Raw genomic sequence first — 21,031 nt, 5'->3', positions numbered from 1 at the left:
ATTTATGGACCAAATGGGTATCTAAATCCAGTTGCACATAACAAAATATGTATTGTATCAAAGTAATTTTTGAACTTATATTTGGAAATGTACACCCAGTTTTTTCCCTTTAATTTTTTTTGGGGGGCCCCAAGAGAGTGGGGCCCTAAGCTATAGCTTGTTTAGCTTATACGTAAATCCAGCACTGAAGAGGCAGGGATACGAGATAGAGAAGAGTTTTTCTCCCTCCTAATGCTAGAGCTCATGGAAATTCAATGAGTGCTCTTGTACTCAAATCCTGTTTGCAGGTTTCCCACAGGCTTTTGGTTGGCCACTTGTAAACAGGGTACCAGACTATCATTCTATGATTCATCGCAACCACGTGCAGGCTCTTCTTACAATCTTATGAGCTGCATATTCCTGCATTGCTGGGGGCTGGACTAGGTGATCCTCAGGGTCCCTTGCAACTCTACAATTCTACGGCTCATCCAAAACACATGCAAAGCTTACCCACCCTAATTAAAAGAATGCGTACAGAAAGAGGACACATAGTTACCCTCCCAGTTAAGAACCTGAGTCAATAAAAAATATTTTTGAATGGCACCTAACAGACACAATGATGGTGCCCAGATTTCCCTGGGCAGACCTGATAAAATAAAACTTTAGAAGAAAAAAAATATATATGATTGATCAAAAACATAGATAAAACCAGCAGTTTTGAAGCAAGTGTACATAATAAAATTACATGTCTGGGTAGGCTGTCAAGGTGGCAAAAGATGTCAAGGAAATAAACTACTATCTGAATTTTAGAAGACATCTGAAGGCAGCCCTGTTTAGGGAAGTTTTTAATGTTTGACGCTTTACTGTGCTGTTAATTTTCAGTTGGGATCCGCCCAAAGTGACTGGGGAAACCTTATTAGATGGACAGGGTATAAATAATAACATCACCATTATTATTATTATTATTATTATTATTATTATTATTATTATTATTAGCTTGCCTGAACAAACACGTTTTTAGAAGACACAAAATGCAACACAGTAAAGGTGCCATCCCAAACGTAAATGCACTTGGAATTTCAGAGATCAGGTGCTTCCACACTGAAAAATTTAAAGAATTTTTCTATTTTTTAAAAAAAATCTTATTTGATAACTGAAATAATTTTTCCTGCTCTTTATTCATAACAAATGTTTGTCATGTCTAGGTGTGAAACGGTGGATATTTGCTTTTGAGTAAAATAGCAGGAAAAATATTTTGCATGTATTGAGACTTTTTAAAAACGAAAACTATAAATAATAATCCCCAAAATTTTGCTTAGTGCCACATACACACTAGACCAGATTCAGGATCAGGGGCAAAAAAAACCCTAGCTTTAATCATTAATAAATGACTGGATAATGTTAACTAATTAATGGACAGGTAACACTTCTTTCTTGTTAAGACCAGTTTTCAAAATCTGCAAGGTCCTGCCAGATTATTTTTACAAATTAGTTTTGTGCTTAAATATTATTTCATTGGACTTGTAGTCAAAGTAACAGAGGAAAAATATGATTTCATTGGAATTGTAGTCAAAGTAACCAACAAAAAAACAGTTGGGGTTGTGTCAGGGAACTGCCATCAGTGCCGGAAGGAGAGAGCAAAATCCAGAGGGATTCCAGAGAGCGTCCCGGGATTGGGAGAGGCAGCCCATCTTCTGGGGAAGAGAATCAGCGTAGCACCAGTGGAGAAGGGGGGCAGATGGGGGAAGCGGCAAGGCGGTCCCATGACTCCTTGCCGGGGACCAGCGGGGAGAGTAGGGGTCCTCCGCTGCCTACGCCCTCCTTGCGCAGAAGGCTTTCGCGCAGAGAGAGTAGGAGGAGACTAGACGTCAAAGAGCTTCTTTGCTGGAAGAAGTTTAAGAAACGCCCACTGACGGATTCTGCCAGCGATTGAGACAGCCACGGGTGAGTGGCTGTCCGGACAGAAAAGGTTCACTCAGGCAACCCAGCCAGGTGTTTGCACCGGCTTACGCACGAGCAACCCCTAGAACCACTACAGGTTGGTATACATTCTGTTGCTAAGTCAGCTGTCATATACATGGTGAAATAAGGCATCGAATGACACCAGTGAAAAGGAAGTATTGCACATATTTTGATACGTAAGCATTTCTTACAGTAAACTGAAGATGTTCAAGTTTTGTGGAATTCAAACACAGCTAAATATTTTAATATATTTTATAACTGCTAAGCAGAACTTTGCTTCCTTTATACATACACGCTCAACGAACCTGTTGAAATGGAGGACAAAAACATGTTTACACAGGCATTCCCTTGATCTCTCTTCTGTTTTAATTTCTGTGTTGTTTTAATGTAGGAATGGGGAACTGAATCCGACCAGTGGGATAGAGCTCTATCCTTCATTTGCCTAATATGACAGGTGGGGGCGGGCACTCATGTGTCAGTCTCCTGATGTCACAAAGATATCATGCAGCGAGGGGCTTTGAAGTCTCCATGATGCTCAGGACATCAAAGCACAATGCAGGACTTAGAAAGAGCCCTGTGCAGTGCTTTCTTGTAGTGAGCTGATCATCAGCAACTTCTAGGTGTTAAGCAGGTCTCTTTGCAAGGCCCTTCAAGCATCAACTGATTGGTAGTGACAACAACCTTCCCTTGCCAATACACCATCAGGAAGACCTCCCAAGAGCTGCATATTGGCAGCTTCATCTTCACCTGTCACCTGCCATCACATCACATGGAGCAGGTGGGCCTTGTAGGCCAAACTGGAGCCTGTGCCGACCCAGATTAGGTTTGCAGGCTGGAGCTTCCCCACCCCTAGTTATTGTGAATTTTAATTATGGATGCTTATCTCTGTATGTTACTTTTTGTAAGGAAAAATTCCATCACACTGCAGTTGGTATGGCTGCCAATAGGATCTGCACAGAGAGGGCTCTGTGAGCACGCCTGCTCTCCCCCTGTCGCTGCTACTGGTTGATTTGGGAGATGGGGTAGGTGATGGGGCCAACAGAATGAGCAAGACAGGCAGGGGGGTCAGTCTCCTTCGTCTGCTTCCTTCTGGTGGTGGTGGGGTGAAGGGGTGAAAGACTTTCTCCTCTTTATCGCCACCATCCCATCACCAGTGGCAGCATCAACAGGGGGAACTGTGTATTGGGGTGAGCTGTTTAGGGAATGAGGGGATGAGGATTGGCAATGAATTGGGGTCGGGGTTGATGGGTACATTGGAATGGGGGAGTTGAAGTTGAATGTTTTCCTTTCTTCTCCCCGCCCTTCCCCATCTGTTCTGGTTTTTCCTCCAGTGTAGAGGGAGTGTAGGGATGGAAAAGGAGGGCAGAAAACTCCCTTGCACTCATGCAAAAAGTCAGTGGCACTCACTTGTGAGAACTGTCCTGGGTCATTTCCAGATTGTCACACTTTTGTGTGTATCTCCCACTCAGAAATATGGTATACGGTGTGTCCTTGGTACAGTAAGAATGCAGATAAAGCAGGTACATTGCAAGAGGCAAAGGTACTATAGCACTCTTGTGAAACAAATACACATCTTTTTTTAAAAAAGGACTTTTGTGGTAAGGGAAGAGGCAGAAGTGCTGGATAAAAACCATGTCATGGCAACAAATAAACCACGCAAATGTTGTGAAAACAAACCAGGAGTATTGCATGATAGACACTTCATCTGGAAGTGACTCTTGCAGCAATCAACATCTAGAGCATGTTTGCTTTCAATAACTGATATCTGTTTCTAGTGAAATTCTATTGGGCATCTTTTACATTTATAAAAATGTGTTATGCAGTTTGAAATTTATACAGTATGTTACATACAGTGCAAAATGCACAGTATGTTGATTTTAAATAGTTGTTTTCTAGCTGACGCTGATGAACAGTATAATGCCTTCAGAATACCCAAAGCATAATGCAATATGCATAATGCAATGCCTTTGCAAATAAAAATGTTTTTATAGTGCCTTTTTGGAGTACCTCATTATGAAGGTATGGTGCTGCTTCCCCCCCCCCCCAGCCACTTTTAGCCTCTCTTTCAACAATCTTGTCCATTGCAGTGTGGATTTTTTTGTCCTACAAAACCTACAGCCGTGAGAGTCATGGAGTAGCGCTGCCCAAGGTTCGATTACTTGGTCATCCTAACATGTAATTAAACAGAGACAGCTTTTATATATTTTTCTTTTGAAATGCCTGTCATTGTGATGGGTGGGATGTATACAGAGAGAGGGGAAGCTTTTCTATTGCAAGGGCACTCTGAAAGTATAGTTCTCTGTGCATAAACACGTTGCACTTTCCTGCAGATGTGCGCATGGATCATGTTGTGCCTTCACTGTAATAGTGTCGACAAGTTCAGCACTCTATCTATTGCATTTGTACCCTACTCTTCAGCCAAGAAGGTTCTCTCAGTGGCTTATGTAGAATCAATGAAAACAAGACAGTTGCTGCCCGCATTCATTCATTCATTCATTCATTCTCTCCCTCTCTTTCTCTCTCTCTCTCTCTCTCTCTTTCTTTCTGTCCCCCAATACATGACATACAAGGGGAAACGGATAGGGAGAGAAGAAGAAAAAATCAAACTCAGACACCAAGCCTTCAACCATTGCCTTTCTTGAGCACTTGTGGATAGGGGACAGGCCCTAAACACTAACAAACATAAATGTGGAAATTAGGGGTTTCCATGCAGTAGTACCATCATTTTGCAACTGTGGGACAGTCCCGCAAGCTAATGCCCTTCTCACATTCGTGTTCTAGCAAGCATTCATAGGGGAAAATGGGGCAGGGATATAGCCAGATTTATTGGTTCTACTATGTGCCCTTTGGTGTTTTTGTTAATGTTGGTGGTGGTTCTAGTATTCGATATTGAATTTGATATTGTTTCTTATTCATTAGCCTCTCAGAGGGCTGTGGGCCATGTGGTGGGTTACAGATACCAAGCACAAATCAAAATACAATAGTAAACATCTCCCAAGTAAATTAAACTAGACCTAAAAGACCAAGGTTCAAATGTCCACTTGGCCATGAAACTCATGGGGCAATCACTGCTTCTCAGCTTAACCTACCTCACAGATTTGTTGCGGGGATTAAATGAGGAGGGGCCGACTCAATGTATGGAGAAAAAACCCCATGTATTGGAGAAAAAAGGTGGGGTGTAAATTCAATAAATAAAATCCACTCCAATAGATAAAGTAGAATGCAGCCATTGTATCAAATCATATAATGAAGGCATCAGACAGTGCAACAATAGTCTGTATATTGCTTAACCAATTATTCTAAAATTCACAGTTAAAGAAGTTCCTCAATGATGAAATCCAGTTACAGTAAATGTTTTTTTCCCTTTCTTTCTCTTCCTTTTGATGCAATTCATTGTAAAAAAATATATGGCATGTGATTGGTTAAAACAGGAAGCTCTCTTCACATGCAAAGACCAGAGAGTTTTGCTGATTGAATTAATTCTGAACTCATTGCCCTTCTGAGTAAAGTTTTAAATTACCACAGGGTAATTTTCCCACCCCCTCCCCGCAAAAATACTTGTTTTGTTTTAGAAGGGTTTAACACAATTGTTCCAAGATATTACAAGGTTTTTGAATTGTCAATCTTGTTTTCAGTGCTTAGAACTTAAACTTGTTAGAACTTACACAAGATACTCGTGCTGATTGCCAAAGGAAAGGAAAGTTCGTGTTTAGTCCTGGAGGTTCTGCTAAATATGATTAGAAGGGACCAATTGGTTAAAGGTATACAAGTGGGAGCTAAACAGTACAAACTGAAAGCATTTGCAGATGACTTAGTATTGACTTTACAGGAGCCAGAATCAAGTACTAAAAGAGTACTAGAATTGATTCAAGAATTTGGTCAGGTAGCAGGTTTTAAGTTGAATAAGACGAAAACTAAAGTTTTGGAGAAAAATCTAAATGAGATTGAGAGAGAGAAGTTTCAGAAGGAGACAGGACTGACACTGGTTAAGAAAGTGAAATATTTAGGGGTTAATATGACTGCTAAGAATGTGAATTTATTTAAGGATAATTATGAAAAATGTTGGACTGAAGTGAAAAAAGATTTAGAAATATTGTCAAATTTGAAGCTATCGTTGCTAGGCCGAATTGCTGTGATAAAAATGAATGTATTGCCAAGAATGCTGTTTTTGTTTCAAACACTGCAAATTTTGGACAAAATGGACTGTTTCAAGAAGTGGCAGAGAGATATCTCCAGATTTGTCTGGCAGGGCAAGAAGCCTCGTATAAAATTTAAAATATTAACTGATGCTAAAGAAAGAAGTGGATTTGCCCTGCCAGACTTAAAACTTTATTATGAATCAGCCGCTTTTTGTTGGCTGAGAGAATGGATGCTTCTTGAAAACACGGATGTTTTGGACTTGGAAGGTTTCAATAATGTATTTGGTTGGCATGCATATTTATGGTATGATAAGGTTAAAGCACACAAAGCATTCAAAAACCATATTGTAAGAAAAGCATTGTTTAATGTCTGGATAAGATATAAGGATTTGTTAGAAAATAAAACCCCAAGATGGCTGTCACCAATGGAAGCAAAAGCTCAGAAAAAACTCAATATGGAGGCCAAATGGCCGAAGTATTGGGAAATTTTGGAACAAGAGGGTGACAGATTAAAACTGCAGAGCTTTGAAAAATTAAAAAACAGAGTACGAGATTGGCTCCATTATTACCAAATAATGGAGGCATAAAACTCGGACAAAAAACTAGGCTTCCAGGTGGAAAAATCAAAGCTGGAAACAGAATTGTTAGATCCTAAAGTTAAGAATCTGTCAAGAATGTATAACTTGCTGTTGAAATGGAATACTCAAGATGAAATGGTGAAATCTGCTATGATTAAATGGGCACAAGATGTTGGACATAATATTATGATGGCTGACTGGGAACAGTTATGGACCACTGGTATGAAGTTTACAGCATGTAATGCCTTAAAAAAGAATTTAATGAAAATGATATACAGGTGGTACATAACACCAGTCAAGCTTGCAAAAATTTACCATTTGCCCGATAACAAATGTTGGAAATGTAATGAAACTGAAGGTACATTCTTCCACCTTTGGTGGACATGCCCAAAGATTAAGTCATTCTGGGAGATGATCTATAATGAAATGAAAAAGGTATTTAAATATACCTTTCTAAAGAAACCAGAGGCCTTTCTCCTGGGCATGGTAGGCCAATTAGTGCCAAAGAAGGACAGAATTTTTTTCATGTACGCCACAACAGCAGCAAGAATACTTATCGCAAAGCACTGGAAGACACAAGATCTACCTACCAAGGAAGAATGGCAGATGAAGCTGATGGATTACATGGAACTGGCGGAAATGACTGGCAGAATCCGAGACCAGGGAGAAGAGTTGGTGGAAGAAGATTGGAAAAAATTTAAAGTATATTTACAGAAATATTGTAAAATTAATGAATGTTAGAAGGATGCTGGAAAGAAGTTATAAGACTCTAGTAGAAATGTTATAAAGAATTAAGTATGAATAGACTGACAATGGGTAAAGGTTAAACTTAAGGCTTAAATTGCGTTAAGATAAATTATGGAACTAAATTTGAGAAAGAGGGAAAGGACTTGCTGGAACAATTAACTGAACTAGAATACAAAAAAGGAGGTGTGAGGAAGTCGAGGAAACAAGCAAATGAAAGATAAGGATATGAAAATACGGGGTTTCTCTTTTTTGTTCTTTTTTCTTCTTTTTTTCTTTTTCCTTCTATTTCCTTAAAGGTTTGTGTTTTTTAAATGTTTCTGGTTTTTTTTTCTTTTTTAATGTTTTGATGTATTGTTGATTATTGTATTTTCTTTTGTTTTTGAGGTTTTGTAATTGTTTATTGCTTGTATTCTTTTTTTTCCTTTTTTCTTTTTTGTAATACCTAAACTCTAACAAATATCTTTTTTTCTTTTTTTTTTTAAAAGGAAAGTTCGTGTTTAGGTATTTCTCTTAATTAGTATTACCTACTCTTGGTTCAATTGTAGCCATAATTATTTTAACTGCAATTGATATTTTAGGTATATTAGTGTTTCGCTACACAAGATTTGTTCATTGTGTTTGTTATTATTTGATTGGCTTCATTTCAGTTGCCAGACTGGGGAAATTCATGGGAAATGTGTCACTCTTTGAATTAGTAACCTAGGTATTTGGGACTATGTGCTTAAATTCTATATCTGTTTGTCATTCAGAAGTACTCTTAATAATTTTGGGAGTAAGCCCCTCTGAAGTGTGAAATGTGAATAGAAAAGAGCAAACCTATAGAATTGTGGTGTTAGGTGTGATATTATTGTCACTTATTTTGTGAAGTTTAGGGGTTTGTAGCCTACCTGAGAGGTATCTGCTGGCTTAGGGAAACCCAAGGTATGCAGAAGTACGGAACACAGGAACATGCCACTGGCTAGATTTGGCACAGACATGAACTGTTCCCTATCACTAATGTAAATTACTTTAAAAATATGCCACCACAACTAGTACTGGGCCAAAAAGCATTCATTCAATCCAGCTGAATTTCATAAAACATTCCCTGAAGTTTGTGTTCAGCTTTTGAAAGTGTATGAATTTAATTTTTTTTTTTTTTGTTCTAACTTAAATACACTGCGGCAAATGGTTTCCCTCCTCAGTTTCTCTTTCTCTTTCACTCTCTCTTTCTGTCTCTCTTATTCTTAAACCAAAAAAAGGAGCCTTGCATCTGCTTCAAGTGGTAGCTTCACTGCTCCCAAATATACTGTGTTTCTGGGCCAGAGTTTTCCTGGAAAGGATGTAGCAGCATTCCCAGGGAAATTCAAGGGAAAGATGTCACTCTTTGAATTAGGAACCTGGCTGTTTGGGACTATGCTTAAATTTTAGATCTGTTTGTCATGCAGAAGTACTCTTAATAATTTTGATACAAAATATCAAAGTCTTTATGTGTACAGTGGTACCTCGGGTTAAGTACTTAATTCGTTCCGGAGGTCCGTTCTTAACCTGAAACTGTTCTTAACCTGAAGCACCACTTTAGCTAATGGGGCCTCCTGCTGCTGCGCCGCCACTGCACAATTTCTGTTCTTATCCTGAAGCAAAGTTCTTAACCTGAGGTACTATTTATGGGTTAGTGGGGTCGGTAACCTGAAGCGTATGTAACCTGAAGTGTATGCAACCCAAGGTACCACTGTAGTAGAGCCAGGAGTCATTATATCATTGATACAATCAACATCCCATTGTCACAGTCCGGTTCACAGCAAGGCAGGAAGCGTGTTGCTGTGGCAAAGAGGTAAAGGGAAATGCTCTTGCCACCAGGTGCTGTGAGTTACTAATCGGCCTCACCTGTGCGGCTGCGCCTTGCCTCTTCAGAACAAACCTAGGAAAGCCCCAGTCCTGCGGAGCCCTACTGGTCACAGGGACTGGCTCCTGCATGCACTCCTGACACCCATGAGATCTGGTTCTCTTTTTATGAAGGCGAGACCATCTGCCTATAAATCTGATTTCATTATTGCGAATTGCTCCAATAACAATTAAGGTTGAACATGGTGCACAGATATTGTAAAATAAATACAGTCAGAAAGAGGCTACCCTTTCCTGGCTCTTTTTATTTACCTAAGTGGCTCTTCAAAAAGAAAACCATAGGAAGAGATAGTTGTAGTTTTGTTCTTTAACAATGCTTTTTGTGGTCTTCCTACCACCCTTGAGAGCTCCAACCACATTCTTTTTGGATCTACATTCCATGCATATTCTCCATTTCATAGCATGAGGACTAAATACCACTCAGACTAAATAGCCTGAGCCACAAAGGAATCAAGCTCAGGTTATCTGGTTTCAAGCCCATATAGAGTGAAAGGAATTTTATTTGACCGGGTTGTAGACCAAGTGGAATTCAAAGTACTGAACAGAGCATATTTAACAGTAGTTAAGAAATTTACAAACTGAAGCTGAAAATGGTAAAAATACATTTTTAATCAGGAGGTGCCAATGTAGGCAGTGGGTTCAGCAATATTTTCTATGGTGCTCACAAAAGGTCTTAGTAAACACCCCCTCAAAAAAACACAACACAGGAGAGACTGTTTGCTCTTCCTGCTCAGCACACGTTCGAATTACCTGAAAATGACTGAACAACCAAGGAATTGCCTGAAAAGGGAGATTTGGTCTTCTTGGTACTTATATCGTTGGGGGTCTAAGGAAGGCTTTTTTAAAAGGCAGCTTAGAACTAGGGATGTCAGCGAATTCAGACAGAAATGGGAAAGGAAGTAGAAATTGCTGCAGTAGAAATTGCTTTTTGTCTGTGGTGATGAATAGAAAACATTTGAGCAAATACAATCCGTATTTGTTCACATCATTGCTGTATTTTGTAAGTCTGCAAATGATATCGAATTAATTACTTTTGTTTACATTGCTCTGGCATTTCCTTTCCATTGAAATAAATGTAAGTTACAGAAATATTTACGTAAGTCGTTTAACTTATGTTAAATAGCAGACAGCAAGACAAATAGTGTAGTGTTCAGTCGAAAGCAAAATGCAGTGGATCAGAAGCAGCACTGAATGTGGCAAATACAGATTGGAATGAAAATAAGTGAAATGAAAATGAAAATGAAAAATGAAATTGGAATGAAAATAAGACTTCCTGATTAAGGGATTCTTGCTCTGAACAGTTAAAATGGATATATCTTATTATTTTTCATTTTACACGTAACAGCTTTCAATAAAACCAGCAAGGCTGCTTCTAATACTGTTTATGAAAACAGTTTATATATACATTTCCTATTTTTTATTGAATGAGCATAAATAAAATAAAGGTGTCTTTGACAGGAAAGTTGCAGACAAATATTTTTTTTGTATTTCTTTTCTTTATTATATTTTGTTAAACCTGAATTTGGTGTATCCTGACATTCCTCATATTCTTTAAGAAAGCTCATTAACATTTATTCTTGGTGTCTTTGTTGGCTGAACTGAACATGAAACATTAAATTCTGTCTTCTTTTATGGATTGCATTGGGCCTGTTAAGCCTCCTTATGCTACTGATAGGGTCTGGGCATAACTGTTTGAGTAAGACTCTTATAAGGCTTGGGCAGAACAGATGTGGGGATGGCTTGTCCAGAAGCAATGGCAATCCCAAGACAACCTTTTAAGGACAGTCAGAGCAGCACCAGATCAGCTGTCACTTTTAGGTTACAAAAATCCAAATACCTAGAGCTGTCTGCTTCTAACAAGTGCAAGAAAAAAGAAAAGGTTTTTTGGAAAGGCCTATGGCAAGGATGTGGAACCTGTTGTTGGACTCCATCTCCCATCCATCCCAGCCAGGATTGTCAATGTATGATGGTAGTTGTGATCCAACAACTAGGGAGCCATTGTGGTGTAGTAGTTAAGAGTGGTAGTCTCGTAATCTGGTGAACTGGGTTCGCATCTCCACTCCTCCACATGCAGTTGCTGGGTGACTTTGGACTAGTCACACTTCTTTGAAGTCTCTCAGCCTCACTCACCTCACAGAGTGTTTGTTGTGGGGAAGGAAGGGAAAGGAGAATGTTAGCCGCTTTGAGACTCCTTAGGGTAGTGATAAAGCGGGATATCAAATCCAAACTCCTCCTCCTCCTCCTCCTCTTCTTCTTCTTCCAACAACACCTGCAGGGTCACGAGGTCACCAGCCCTCATGTATTAGAAAATGTCCATGGAAATGCTGGTTTTCCTTTGTTAAAGTTCCTGTTTTCGCTAGCCATATATTATGGAACCTGCTGTCTTGGTTCTCACCATTAGTCTGGTTGTCCTGCAGTAGAGTGTTTTCTTAGGTGCTACTGCCTGAGCTGGCAAGCCCTCAACTAGGTGACAGGGCTGTGCTCTGGTCTGGTTGTCTCTCCAGCCACCTCTGTAATTGGCACCAGAGCTCTATGTTGGAGCACACTGTGCCTCAGCCTTTGCCTTTACAGTGATACCTTGGTTCTCAAACTTAATCCATTCCGGAAGTCCATTCCAAAACCAAAGCATTCCAAAACCAAGGCGCACTTTCCCATAGAAAGTAATGCAAAATGGATTAATCCGTTCCAGACTTTTGAAAACAACCCCTAAAACAGCCATTTAACATGAATTTTACTATCTCACAAGACCATTGATCCATAAAATGAAAGCAATGAACAATGTACTGCAGTCACACAACCAATCAGTCAGTAGCTGAACTGGGTTCCACACAGTCACAAAAAGAAAAGAAAAAAGAGCCACAAAAATGCAAAATAAATAGCAAAAACAGCATAACACTCAAAACAGAAGTGTGGCACTCAAAGGCTTCTGAAAAAAGTTTGCAAACCAGAACACTTACTTCCGGGTTTGCAGTATTTGGTTTCCAAGTTGTTTGAATACCAAGGTGTTTGAGAACCAAGGTACAGAACACGCATCTTGCCTGAGGTATGCAGCAGTTGCTTGGTGTGCATGGTGTGTCGCCTTAGTACACAGGCCTGCTCAATGACCACACAGAGAAGCATGCAATAGAAAAATGGGATAAAAATATGAGAAAATAACATCAAAAGCAAACACCCTTGTTAGAAAGATGTCATGCGCTATCTCCCTGCCTGGGCTGCTGCCAAAAAGATAAGACTGTCATCCAGCCAGAATTTTAACACCTGCTTCTGGAGGGTAAGAACCCAGAGACTGTCCAACTTGCCAAGTATAACAGCAACTGTACACACACAAAAATCCCATTGCCTCAGATATGAGTCTTGGGCCCCATCTGTGCTGTGCTGTAGATTTAAAGCTGTATCATATCACTTTAAACAGTCTTGGCTCCCCCCCAAAGAATCCTGGGAAGTTTAGTTTGTTAAGGGTGTTGAGAGTTGTCAGGAGACCCTTATTCTCCTCAGAGAGCAAGGAACATCAGAGTCCAACGATGCATTGCAGCCAGCAATACATATTACAGGCCTGCTTGTGAGCAAGCACTATGTTCTTAATGAGTGATATCCCACCCATGAGTAGGGAGGTAGGGAATGGAGGAAAGAAGGAGCAAGGATCTCCTGAGCTGGCTCTAAGCAACATGTGCCCAGGACAAACAGCTCGGGCACCTGCCAATATCCATGCTTCCTTCTGAGGCCTGGAGCATTGGAATATACCAGGCAGATAGTTATATGGGTTGGAGGGCAGGCTCATTGACCCCTTCACAGCCATGATAATGATGCATAATTTTTGATGGCAGGGAAGGTTGTTGAATGTTGTTAAAATAAAAAAAACCTAAGCAATCATTTCAATGCTATGCATTAATCAGATCTATTTTATTATTGGCCAAAGGCTTCTTTGAGCTTAGGTTGCTATGTTGCAATGCAGGGCTGGAGAAACTTTGAACCACCAGATGTTGGAAGCCAATGCCCCTTGTCGCAACTGGTGTGGCCGATAGTTAGGGGTAGTAGGAGTCCAGCAACATCTAGAGGGCCACAGGTTCTCAATCCCTCCAAATGGGTTTGTTTTTCCCTTAAAGAGACTATGCATCCTCACACAAAAATGAGCTTTAGTTGTTTTGCTCTTACTCCATTTCTAGAAGTCTGAACACTGAGAATATGCCTGTAAATAAAATATTATAGGAGCGGAGAAGTTAAACATTTAAAAGCCTCGGCTTATATAACATTGTTTAATAGCAGGCAGCGTCATAATACATGGCTCGCATTTACTGGAACTGGCATCATGGACTTATCACAAAGCAAACATACCTAAATGGGCATTAACCCTTCTATCAGCGGCTGGAGAGCAAGGCTTATGTGGAATAGTTAGCCAAAGCATGCGCCTCATGCACATTTTTATCAGAGAGACAATTTTGTTTGCTAGACCCAGCCAGATGGAGGGGGAAACTTCTTGAACTTTGCTGTGGTCCCTGACCAATAAGGGTGATCCACACAGACAAAAATGGTTTCCATGCACAGATTTGCTCCTCAAGGGTTAGTGTAGACAGGCATGGGGATCATGCTGCTCCCCAGATTGCCAGACTACAACTCCCATCATCCCTGCTCATTGGCTATGTTGGCCGTGGCTGATAGGAATTGGAGTTCAACAATGCGACAGGTTCCTCCTCCTTGCTATAGAATGAGGGTTGCTCTGCGTTCAGCCCCTCTGGGTGCGCATTCAGGAAGAGCCCTGATCCAAGGATATGCAGATAAAACAGTAAGCCAAGCATCTCCCACTGTGCCTATATGAGCACATGCACCCTTCGTAATATACGTGGGGCTACCTTTGAAGGTGACCCGGAAACTACTACTAATCCAGAATGCGGCAGCTAGACTGGTGACTGGGGGCAGCCGCTGAGACCATATAACACCGGTCCTGAAAGACCTACATCCCAGTACATTTCCGAGCACAATTCAAGGTGTTGGTGCTGACCTTGAAAGCCCTAAACCGCCTCGGCCCTGTATACCTGAAGGAGCATCTCCACCTCCATCGTTCTGCCCTGACACTGAGGTCCAGCTCTGAGGGCCTTCTGGCAGTTCCCTCACTGCAAGAAGCAAAGCTACAGAGGGCCTTTTTGGTAGTGGCGCCCGCCCTGTGGAACACCCTCCCATTAGATGTCAGATAAACAACTACCTGATATTTAGAAGACATCTGAAGGCAGCCTTGTTCAGGGAAGTTTTTAATGTGTGACATTTTAATGTATTTTTAATCTTTCCTGGAAGCCGCCCAGAATGGCTGGGGAGACCCAGCCAGATGGGTGGGATACAAATAATAAATTATTATTATTATTATTATTATTATTATTATTATTATTATTCAGACAATCACAATGAAAACAACATGGCACCATCTCCCTCATAAAAAGCACTGTAATTTACTGTCTTATTATTCTGCAACCTGCCCTGAAATCTTTAGTGCAGGGTGGGCAATAGATGCATTAAACAAATAAGTAAAAGCACCCAGGTTACAATAATAATAATAATAATAATAATAATAATAATAATACAACATTTTAAAAAAGGAATTTCAAAAGTACCAGTATATCCCCAAATGGTTATGGCACTGTAAAACCATTAGAGATTTGATGGGCAAAACTCTATACCATATTCCCATTGCCATCACGCCATAGAACTGTATAAAGGCACGGCCACTTTTGTTTTCAATCCCTTTCCTATTAATCCCTACCATGGAATTTACATTTTTCACTTGGTGAACAAAACAAAGCTAAAAACTGGGACATTTTTTAAACTAGCAGTTAAAAGGACATGGGGTTGACTTCAAAGGAACAATACTCTAATGCATAAATGAAAGTTCATTTGTTTTTTAAATAACCACACCTCACAGCCCAGCCTATGAGTTCTGTCATTCCTTCACCTTTTAATTGGCCTTCAGAGAACATACAGTAGCTACCCAGAATATATGTTTATGCTTTCGGTGTACAAATTTCAGTGGGGTATGTGTGTATTAGCTTGCCAAAAGGACTATCTGAATGGGTAATGAAAAGGTATGATTGATTTATATAGATAAGAAAATTAGCAAGCTCTGAGCACAAATTTAAGCATGCAGCTTTTTAACCCCAACAGTTAATCCTCTGACACTTTCAGGGCAGTTTCCTCTGTTGTGTAAATTTGCCATTCATTTCTCCAGTGATGCCATGTGGAACCTTGCCAAGATCACGATAGTTCTCAATGGGAGTCTGAAATAATCATGGGAGTTTTTCACAACTGCTGGACAACTTTGTCAAACATTGACAGAGTCTGCTACATTTATGGCAACTCCATGATGCATGGAGAGTCAATATAACGTCACAACAGGGTTTGGGGTTTTTTTTTAAGCGAGAAGATTCTCCTTCTAAACAAAAGCTGTTTCCCTCGTTTTTTTGTTTTCCTTTTTTTAAGCATAGTTCTTTATTTTTAAACCATCCGTATGTTATTTTTTTCTATACATCACTCTTGATATTCTGCCAACTAAAAAGTGATGTAGGAAACTATGGGTAGGAACTTCATTCTAACCAGCTGAACAATAAAGCAAACTAGCTTGCATCTATCAGGCAATCGTTTTTATCTGATCAAACAATTCTCTTTTAAATTCTAAAGCAAGTTGAATAATTCACCTTTTGCTGGTTTGCTAATTTGTTTCAGCATTAATATTTACACCTCGTGTGAATTGATTTGGGAGGCCTATGATTTGGTCCAAGATAAAAACAATACCATGTGTGCATGGATTTGGGAAGCTTTGACGGTGATGGAGATGAAGCAGGAATAAATAAATAAATAAAGGTACCACCATAAAGGAGGTCAATTGATCCTTTCTTGGGAGGGAAATCCAGAGTTGGGATGTTTAACTTTTAAGTTACAGGTTGGTTTGGGCTAAATTATGTTAGTGTGCTGTGCACCTCACACTACAGTATAGATCAGCCTTTCTCAACCTGTGGGTCCCCAGATGTTGTTGAACTACAACTCCCATCACCCCTAGCTAGCAAGGCCAGAGCTCAGATATGATGGGAGTTGTAGTCCAACAACATCTGCGGACCCACAGGTTGAGAACTGCTGGTATAGATGGTTTGTATATCTGTATGAGTTGATAGAATCTTTTATATGACATGTGTCTGAAAGCATATCAAAAACATAGAGGCACCTGCCACAAGACTCACAAACAACATATGCTCCTTGTCAGGTGTAGCTTGATGATAGATCAGATTATTGCATACAGAATATCTCAGGTTCAGTCTCCATCACCTGTAGCTATTAGGACCCCTGTCTGAAATCCAGGAGAGATACTGCCTGGCAATGTAAACAGATGGACCAATGGACCGACTTGTATAACACAACTTCCGCTGTGATATATGAAAGCAAGCCCCATGGAGTTCAATGGAACTTGGTAAGTGTGTATAGGATTACAGCCCTATAGATGAAGCTGACCAGAAGGAAGGCATGGGGCCTGTCTCTTACTAAAACATAAAGAAGAAAGGTGGAATAAAACAGACGTGTTTTATTAAGAGCCACTTGAAGATTGAGGGGCCCCAGCCCCCTTAAAACAAATATTGAAGGGGCCGAGGTGCCTTCATCCCCATAGAGTTGGCACGCCTGTCAGGGACAGTGGGAGTTGTGGTTCAGTAATGACTTATTCTCCTGCACTGTTCTTGCATTTGGTTTTCCCCCAGTAGAATTGCTGGGTTATGCTACTACAGGAGAAGTAGAACCCATAACTGGTGGACTGTGGACTATAAGGCTTATTCTCCCTCAGTTCCCTAGACAACAGCCATATCCCCTGTTTCAGTAGTTCCACTGGCTACCAGTCTATTTCCAGGCACAGTTCAAAGTTCAATTCCTCCTCCTGAGCACCCATTGCTCCTACCTCTCTCAGAAAGGCTGTTTACTTAGGATGTCTGCAAACCTATGTATTGAGTTAGGCTCCTGTCCTTCCTTGAGAGTAAGTTCCACCGAAGTAAATGGAGCTCACTTCTCAGTAGACATGCATAGATAGGATTGCATTGTTAGCCCCACTGAAATTGCTGGAACTTCAGCAGTTTTGCTCCACGCAGAAATGCAACCTTAACTGTAGCTCTTTCAAGGGGAAATACTGCATTCACCAAGTCTAATTTAAGACCTCACTAGACTTAATTACACTATCGAAAGGGAGAGAATTCTATTAAAAACCTGCCAGTGGAAGTGAATAACGTCCCCATTGCTGCCTCCCCTCAACTCACACAATGAATTTAGCAGAAGCTGGAGATTTACCTGTTAAATAAATCATTCAATTGTCGTTATTTTACTTTCCATTACATTTAAACCAACACCCTGCTATGCAATTAAATGTCACAAAGTCAGACTATGTATTATACGAAATCTTTACCTTTTAATTTTCAGCGGCAATTCTTTTTCAAAAGAAATGAGAAAGGAAAACTGCTTTGCAAAATTAAAGCTCATGAGGCTTCCAGCATTGGAGTCATTAAGTGAACTGAGGGATGTTCAGGTGGCAAATTACCAGACTACTCATTCAGAGCTGTCAGTGTTCTGTCAGCCACATAGACAAGGAAGAGGCCACCCTAGAATTCCTGCCAAAGGTATAGACAAATACGGTGCTGACAGCTGTTCTATGTTAGCATTTGTCCAGGTTTGTCTAGGACCCAGGGTGTAGACATTTGAGTGGGTTGTTGATTGAGGATGTGAGATGCAATTATGGGAGTGCTTGCAGCATAAAGGGTGCAATTCGATGTGTTTGAATGATGCGAGTGTGTCGATCCTGCGCAGGTGTGCTTGGAGGGGAATGCATTTCTAGCTGTAGTTAGGTGCTTGTGTGTAAACCAGGGGTCAGCAAACTTTTTCAACAGGGGCCCAGTCCACTGTCCCTCAGACCTTGTGGGGGGCCGGACTATATTTTTTTTGGGGGGGGGATGAACGAATTCCTATGCCCCACAAATAACCCAGAGATGCATTTTAAATAAAAGGACACATGCTACTCATGTAAAAACATGCTGATTCCCGGACCGTCTGCGGGCCAGATATAGGTGATTGGGCCGGATCCAGCCCCCGGGCCTTAGTTTTCCTATTCATGGTGCAAACCTACAGGCAAGATAAAATCTGTTAAAAATTAGAAACACCCCCCCCCCCCCTTTAAAAAGCCAAGGATTGTTAATGGCCAAAGGCCTGATTGTAGAGGAAAGTTTTCACCTGGCACTTAAAGATATGTGATGAAGACACCAGGTTGGCCTCCTTGGGAAGAGCACTGCACAAACAGGGAGCCACCTCAGAGAAAGTGCATTCTCATGTTGCCACCCTCTGAGTCTTCCATGTAGGGAGCACACAAAGAAGGGCCTCAGATTACGATGGCAGGGTCTGGGTGGGTTCATATGGGGAGAGGCGGTCGTTGAGGTGCTGAGCTGCATAAAGCTTTATAGGTCACAAACAAGACTTTGAATTGTAGCCAGTGCAGTCAAGCCAGGGTTGATGTGATAGGCTTGGACTTCCGATGCTCTGGTGAGCAATGTGGCCACTGACATGTGCAGCAGCTGAGGTTTCTGAACCATCTTCAAAGGTATCATGTGAATTTCTCCTAATATACACATTTTTGCAAAGCCGTTTCCCCAAATGTAATGCATTTATTTAGGTTATTGCCATTAATATATGTATTTATAGGTGCGCTTTGCCCTAATAAACATCTCATTTGGCTGGAGCTGCTTTGCAAAATTCAGAGAGCTGCAAATTTCAAGAGGTTTCAGTTCGTGTATTGTTTCAGAAAGTATGAATTAGGTATGTTCATCTTTAAATGTGAACTAAATTAATTTTCTCTCCCGTTCCTAATGGGGATTAAGCTCAGTGTGTTCATTCTTCCTCGGTTTATGTGTCGCTTCTCTGACCCTCTTAGTAACATTCAATACTATTCACCATGGCATTCTTCTAGAGTTGTTGTTTGGGTTGGGAGTTGGAAGCACAAAACAATGGTGGCTCAAGTTCTTCCTGGAGGATCAGGTCCAGATGGTATTCCTGAAGAACAACATTTCCACCTCTTCGCCAACAGGGTGCAATTTGGTTCCATCTTATCTCACACGCAACACTAACTTGTCAGCAAACAATACAAATATGTCTAATTGTGAGTCATTTGGAAAACATTTATCACAATGTTAAAAATATCAGCAAAAAACAGAAGCATGGGTGAATGAATAAGAAAACCAAATAACTTAAGAGACAACCAGTGCTTTTTTCTTGGGGGGACGCATACCCCTAAACATTTTGTGAATCTAAGTTTGGCCTCATTGAGAGGCAGTATTTCAATATCAGTAGGAAAATGAGAGTACCCCTAAACATTTTTTTTAGAAAAAAAAACCACTGAAACCAACTGTTTTCTGTGTATATCATCATCTTTTCGGTATGCGATATATAAAGTGAAATTATTCATGATCTTAAAGATTATTTCCAACCACTAGCAGAAATCTCATTCTGTAGCCATACTATATAAGGGGAAATCTAAAACAGTGTGTGTGTGTGAGAGAGAGAGAGAGAGAGAGAGAGAGAGAGAGGGAGAGAGAGAGAGAGAACCCAATTATATACCTTTTCTACCCATTAATCTACATAGTCTGAAACTCCAGGTGAAAATTCCAAGGAAAAACAGATAAAATAAAGGTAGCTTACCTATATGAGCCATCTCACTCAGTCAACAATGAATAGATTCTGAAGATTTATTTTATTAATTTGTGTGTGTGTGTGTTAGAAAAATCAGTCAAAATCCAGTGGAATATGCTTTCCCATATTCAGTTCCAGTCTAGCAAGGTGTCCATATACATTCCAAGGTTAAAGCTTTCTAGCCTGCTCTTCTTAAGCAGCATAAACAATCCTGAATATTCATTCCAGACATGCATGTCCTATAGTAGCTGCTTTCCCAGGCATGGGTGTACAAGAACACTCTCACCAGCTGTTTCAGAGATGATTCAGAAACCTACTCTTAGTCCAAACCAAAGCAGCTGTTTTCCTTAAGCGACGTGATTCAAAGTTTCAAACTATTTCATCAGATGTTTCCTTAACTTTTAAAAATAAATTAGATAGATGACAGATAGAGATAGATAGATAATAAACATGCACGCATGCAAACGCACATACACACAGTATCAGTCCTGAAATAAAGCTTCAATAAGAACATCTGTCATACACTTTTATACACTCATATGAAAGCCTCCTTGATATGATTTCGTTTTGCTGGAGTATATCAAGAAGGGTCTCCAGAAGTGCAGTTTGTGTCTATTATGTACTGAGTTGAATAGGATCCAAAATGCAGCAGTCTGATTGATCCTAGAACAATAGGATTCAGAATGCAGCAGTCTGATTGGTCCTAGAACAATAGGATTCAGAATGAAGCAGTCTGATTGGTCCTAGAACAATAGGATTCAGAATGCAGCAGTCTGATTGGTCCTAGAACAATAGGACCCAGAATGCAGCAGTCTGATTGGTCCACAGGAGCCACCCAATCCGGCTCCAGGTGGAAGTGAATCCGCAACCTGATTGACCTACAGGAGAATCCCGGAATTAGCCAATCACGTGGGGCCCATTGTGTAAATAATGTATATAAAGCAGACATTCTGGGGGAACTTCCATTCCTCCTCACCACTATGAGCTGAATAAAGAGCATGAAATCCACTCTCGACTCCGAGTATATTTCAGTGTCTTTTAATGATGATTTTTTATCAT

General features: G+C 40.4%; 2 long non-coding RNA genes across 2 annotated transcripts in view; both read left to right on the top strand.

Annotated features, from left to right (window-relative positions):
• Positions 1-21,031, top strand: part of LOC308481372 — a 39,760-nt gene that overhangs the window by 5,546 nt on the left and 13,183 nt on the right. The gene's annotated exons all lie outside the window — the stretch shown is intronic.
• Positions 105-6,010, top strand: LOC308481053. Its single transcript, XR_013988429.1, has 3 exons — positions 105-1,577; positions 2,018-2,967; positions 3,809-6,010. It is a non-coding gene; the product is annotated as an uncharacterized lncRNA (long non-coding RNA).

Source organism: Podarcis pityusensis (genome assembly GCF_964106645.2).
Source record: "Podarcis pityusensis genome assembly, chromosome: 7".
Classification (NCBI taxonomy): Eukaryota; Metazoa; Chordata; class Lepidosauria; order Squamata; family Lacertidae; genus Podarcis; species Podarcis pityusensis.
Note: the sequence above shows the minus strand (reverse complement) of the source record. Positions and strands in the feature narration are given on the sequence as shown.